Source organism: Lonchura striata, chromosome 13 (genome assembly GCF_046129695.1).
Source record: "Lonchura striata isolate bLonStr1 chromosome 13, bLonStr1.mat, whole genome shotgun sequence".
Taxonomy (NCBI): Eukaryota; Metazoa; Chordata; class Aves; order Passeriformes; family Estrildidae; genus Lonchura; species Lonchura striata.
Window position 1 is genome coordinate 2,723,872 of NC_134615.1, and position 5,689 is coordinate 2,729,560.

At 52.1% G+C, this 5,689-nt stretch overlaps 1 long non-coding RNA gene across 1 annotated transcript; it reads right to left on the minus strand.

Moving 5' to 3' along the window:
* Positions 1 to 2,116: 2,116 nt before the first annotated feature.
* LOC144247045 (uncharacterized) lies at positions 2,117 to 3,503 on the minus strand. The gene is made up of 3 exons (XR_013340740.1): positions 3,484 to 3,503; positions 2,819 to 2,909; positions 2,117 to 2,229 (listed from the first exon to the last, which is right to left on the minus strand). It is a non-coding gene; the product is annotated as an uncharacterized LOC144247045 (long non-coding RNA).
* Between the last annotated feature and the right edge of the window lie 2,186 nt (positions 3,504 to 5,689).

Here is a 5,689-nt window from a genome sequence, read left to right on the forward strand (position 1 = left end):
AATGGTCCAGAAACTCAGAAAGAACCATCACCCAAGATAAGTGTGTTTGGAAATAATGACAATAAAAGCAAGAAGCTCTGGAGATGATCCTTCTCTGGACTCCTCCATACTGGCATTGGTGCCTGAGCTACTCCATGATGAGATATCCCACACAATACAGAGACAACCAAATTCTCTGGTATCCAGGCAGACAAAACTTGGGGTTCATATGCAGGAGAAGTGGATTTCTCTCCGCTTTGAAAGAAGGGGCAGAGCGCAGCAGACTTAACTCCTTGTTGGCAAAAAGGCACGAAATGAGGTGAAGAGATTTCTAACACCATAAAATGGGATAAACTAAGAAAACGTTCCCCATTCAACACGGGCTGCAACACTTGTGCTTGTGGCACAGACTGATGCAGTTTGTGTGTGGCTAAAGGTCTCTTGCCAAAAGGCTTCCCCCTCTCGTGTGAGTGTATCCAGTCACTGTGTTTCCACCTCTCTCCTGGAATGCACTGCTGGTGAACCTCACGGCTGTTCAATGTCCAGAGGAAGCAGGAGCTGCTCAGCCAACAGTGATGGTGTTATGGTGGTTCTTTGTGTAAAAGCTGGGTTGGCTTTTTTGGCCATTTTGCTTCTAACCTTTTCTTTTTGAGGCCAGCTGGCTGCCGGGTCTTTCTTGGTGGTTTCCTTCCATGTGACGATGCATATTTGGTCATCCCAGTCAGGAACCTTCCTTTGTGGCAGCTCAAAGTTAATCTTGGTCACCTTGCAGCTCACAAGGTGCCTCCTGAAGGTGGCTGGGACATCTGATTTCAAGATCACTGTGATGCCCTTGGCACAGCCAGGATGGAGGTGTCCCACCTAGGGAGAATCAGAGAGGGAGTCAAGACCAAATTGGAAGCCTGGTCCCTGCCAAGGTGTCCTGGTTTGACAAGGAAGTGAGTTTTCTCAGGAAGTTGGGGTCAAACCAATCAGTGGTCAGATTTGAATGCTGACACGTGGTGTGACCACTGAAGACACTGGACACACGTCTGAGAACACAGGGGGGTTAAAAGCGGAGAACTCCAGGGCAACTCTCTCTTTTGTTCCAGTCAGTGAAGAGCTCAGACCTCCCCTGCCCAGCCACGGGCTGGGTGCGGGAGGGGAAGCCATGCGGCCTGGGAGAGGTCAGCCAGGGGGCGAAGGGACTGGAACTGGGCCAGCCCCTGCGGACGGTAGGCCAGGACTGACAGCAAAAGGGACTGATGTGGTGAACACCTATGCCAGGAATCTGCACCTCAGAGTGGATGTACACAAAGTTGGATATCCAAAAGTATGAACAGAAGGTGCCACCTCCCATAACATGAAGCCTTTTCTGCAAGGCTGGCAGCCATGGCCCAGCCAAGCCAGGGGCTGCATCTCCTCCGTGGCACTGGAACAGGCTATCACTGGTACGTGAGGACTCCCTGCCAGCTCCTGGGAACACCAGGGCAGGGCTTGAGCAATGGGGAAAGGCAGAGCAGTCCACGCTCACCTTGGGGAAGAACTGGAATGGGGCGTCTGTCTCCCACTCAAAGCGCATGACCTTTGTACGGGTGTGGTTGGTGATGGTGAAGGTCCTGCGGCAGGGCTTCCTGACAGGACAGTACCCAAACTGGAGGTGATTCACTCTGACAGCTGTAAAGGAGGAGAGCAAGGGATCTCAGCATGCAGGGAGCTCCACCTGCCCCCCTCACGTGCACAGACACCTGCATGTTCAATGCTTCCTTGCTCCAAGCCTTCCTCCCTCTGGAGGGAGTGCCCCAGGCAATTCCCCATCCCACCACTTCCAGGGAAACACCCTGACACGTCCCTAAGCCAGCGACATGCAGCACAGCACACGCTGCTCTGCACGCATGGCTGCCATGCCCACAGGCCACCAAGCCCTGTGGGTGACAGCCCAGGCCTGGCTAGAGGGAGGACACACATGATCCGACATTTTCCTCTTCCTTGCTACACCTTGGCAGCCTGTCCTCTCTTACCATCAATGATGTCTTTCTTCAGACTGCTCTCAGCATTCCTCTCCTGGATGTCTTCCTCTAATCCACCGAGGGTGAATTCATCCCTGTGGCCTTCACCCCACCAGCTCTATTTGGGTCATGCAGATGTCCCCCACTAACAGACAAATCTTCTCTTCCAGACGTTGAGCCAGGGTGGGTTTGAAAATGACATCAAACTTTGTCGATTGCCCAGAACACAGAAGGAAGAAAAGCTTCTTTGGGGGCTTGCTCTCTGCACAGCAATGGAAATCAGATTAAGTGATACAGCTGTACAGAGGAAATATTTCCACAGGATAGATGAGGAATAAGAGGTTGAAACCAGCTGCCTTCTAAGCACAGGTTCTACCCCCAGTGGCCCCAGAACCTCTTCCTCTGTTCACAGGACTGCCACCTCCAGACACAGCACCACTTAAGCAGCTTAACCTCAGGCTGATGCCCAGCCCTCATTCCATTTGCTTCCAGCCAGCTCCAGCCATATGCAAAGCTGAGCCAAAGAGTGCTTTTGGCTTCTGCTGGCTGTCTCTGTGCTCAAGGGCTGTGTGTGTTCAGGCTGGTACCGTCCCACATGCAGCAAATACTTCAGAGGGTCCACTGAGGTAGTGACAGCCCCCCACAACTCAACCCACCATGTCTAGAAGAACAGAAGAACTTCCTACAACTTGCTAGGAGGAGACCCTGCAAAAAGTCCCCAAGAAAAGCTTGGGAGACAGAGCCCAATAAAAGAAACTGTGCCTAACATCTGGCTGCTGCTCGGAGAAGCCAAGAGCAGGGCACAGGTTTTCCCTCTTTGCATGATCACACTTCATGGTTAATGGATTTACCGTTTCCAACGGAGTTCTCTTCCACATCTCCAGTGCGGAATATCCTGAGTGTGGAGGCCCTGCTTCTCAAGAAGAACACTCCATGCTTATCCTCCAGGCATAACATAAACTGAGAAAAGGGAACCCAGAGCACAATGATACTGGTGTGAGTACAGGATGGCACAGGGAGACTGACACCACAGTGCTGCTGGTCCTGCATGAGAGCCCAGCACCTCTCCCACTACAAACAGCATTTAGCACAAAAGTTAAGTCAAACCAGCAGGAAAAAAGGGTGTTCAGAAGCATCTGGATAGAACTGACACAGAACCAAACAGGACAGAAAGTAATGGGCAGAATGTATTTAAAGCACAACTAAGTTTACTTAAAAGGTAGTAAGCTAGGATCAAATACAATCTAATGGAAGTGGGAAATCACACATGTCCATGAGAACAGAGGGTGACCTGAGAGACGGGGGAAAACACCACTTTTCTTGTGTTCAACTTAAAAGAAGAAAGACTGGATAGAAAATTTCCAAGAACTCTCTTCTTGGAGAACAGATGTCGGTCACTTGCTTAAAAAGAATTCTGACACCTCTTCCCAGGTGTGCCATGTTTTTTGGGACCCTTCCCCTGTGCCACAAGCACTTGCTCCCAAACCAGACCATTCCTCGAGCAGGTCCTCCTCACCTCCACAGGTGCGATGCCATTGTTACGGACGACCAGGGGCAGCGTCTCTGAATCCCCCACCTGGAGCCTCTTGAAGCGCAGCACGGCATTTCCCCTCTTGCTGCGAGCACTTGGGCACACGACTGTCAGCTGTGGCTCGAGCCCCTTCCCGCTGATATGGAAGGTCACGATCCGAGGTTCAATTCTCACAGAGCTGCAGGAGAGACACAGAAACAATTTCAGCTGGCACTAACCCATTTCTCACGGGCAAGTTAAGCAGCAAGGGCCACCCACAGTGTTTTCCCTGCTTGGTGCTCATGTACCGCACAACACAGCCCCCACCAGCCTCTTCCCAATCCACTCAGGGCCATTCACAAGAGGAATCTGCTCCAAAGAGCCAGAGCCTTCCACAATAACAGTTAAAACTAATTCCACTTAATTGAATCAAGCAGTGCAGCAGGTAAAAAACGAGGCATCAGATGAGATATGGCAAATCCCCTGGCTGCAGTGAGATGAGACATGCAACAAGCAAAAGCATAGCTTAATTGTTGTAGTGTGTTTTTATATTCCTGTAACAGTTGTGCAGCGGCTCGCCCCTCCACCCGCCATTTTCTCCCAGCGGCTCCGCCCCGCGTTTTCCCGCCGCCCCCTCAGCGCCGATCTCCCTCACAGCGCTCGGGCACTTCCCCGCTCCCCGCTCCCTGGTCCGTCACTCGGCTCCCAGCGCCTTCCTCCCGATCTGCTCCCTGGGCCTCGAGGGATTGGATGAGGGCCCGGGCTCCCTCCCTTCAGTTTCCCCATTGGTTTTTGTGTCTGTCTATCCTTTCACCTTCCACTGCCCCAAATCCCGCACGGGTCAATGGGCGTTCCCTTCCCCCTGCTACCGCCCCGCTATTTAAGACGTTGCAAAAGCCTCGAGGGCGCTTTTGGCTACTGGATTCTCCGTGGCACTGGGTTCCCCGGAGCCTGGATTAAACCTGAAATTGTTTCCCTAGCCTTGAGTCGGCTCCCTTGTTATCTCCTTGGACGCCGCCTCTCCGCCACCCAAGGCAGACAGTGAAACTTCTGCCTCAGCCGCTCCCCGGCTCTCCTGGAGATCCAGGGGAGCGTTCCCCGCAGCTGGCCGTGCCTCTGCCGGGCAGGGGAAGCCCGGCGGCTGCAGCTTGGCACGGCGGCACTTAATGAATGCCAGGGAATCAGAGGATCACTTAATTGTACGGAAACAAAGAGCAAAATGTGCCTGCTGACCTGCTGGCACAGAAACTGCTTCATCTAAGCCTTTGTACTTGGAAACGGCCAGAGCTCAGCTGCAGCACATCTCAGTAGCTTCCAATTCGCTACGGAGTATTTCCCTGTCTTCATGGTTTCTCACAGAGAATAAATCATCAGCCTCGTTTTTCTGCTCTAAGAGTTACTCCTAGATCATCTGATGCCAAGAACTCTGCCTAAGGCTACCGAAAGCATTAGAGCTAACAAGAGGTCTGTGCCTTCCCAGGGGAGAGGCAGCTGTCAGTGAGGCCTCCCCCAGTATTTCACAGGGTTAGTTACCATTTTGGGATGACAAGGGAAGCCTTGATAATGCAGTCGTAGTCCTGTTCGTCTGGTGGGGTGAAGGTCACCTTCACAAGAGCATAGGATGAGGCGGCAATGGACATCTTGACTGGATCCACCTTGAAAATGCTTTCGATAGGGTTTTTTTCCTTGGGGGAACCCAGAGAGCAGTGTTAGGAGAAAATACCTTTCATCATGACACAGTTTTATTCATAAATGCATTACTGAGAACAGCCCCAGACAGTGTCTTCCTTCCTGCTTCCCTGGACAGGCTCCCTCCCTCCCAGGGCATGCTGACCTTGTGCTAAAGCATTGTGTGTTTTGAGTCCTGGCAGCTGCCCCAGCCTATATGGGAGGTGGGCACTGCATGGAAGATCCTGCAAATAACCTAGAACTGGCATTCAAAGAGAAGGAAAAGCCAGGGAGCCTGAGAAAATGGTCTGCTTTGAGCCCTGGCATGTCAATTCGTAACTGAGAAAATGCTCTGCTTTGAGCCCTGACATGTCAGTTCATAACAGCCCGTCTCCGAGTGTGCTTCCAAGAGAGGTTTAGAAGGATTCACTTCTCCCACTGAAGACCCAGAGGTGTGAGCCAAAACCTTGCCCCAGACATGCAGAATTCCACACAACTGTTCCCTGGCTCTGCTGCTCTCTCCTGCAGTTTGAGCTGCACTGAG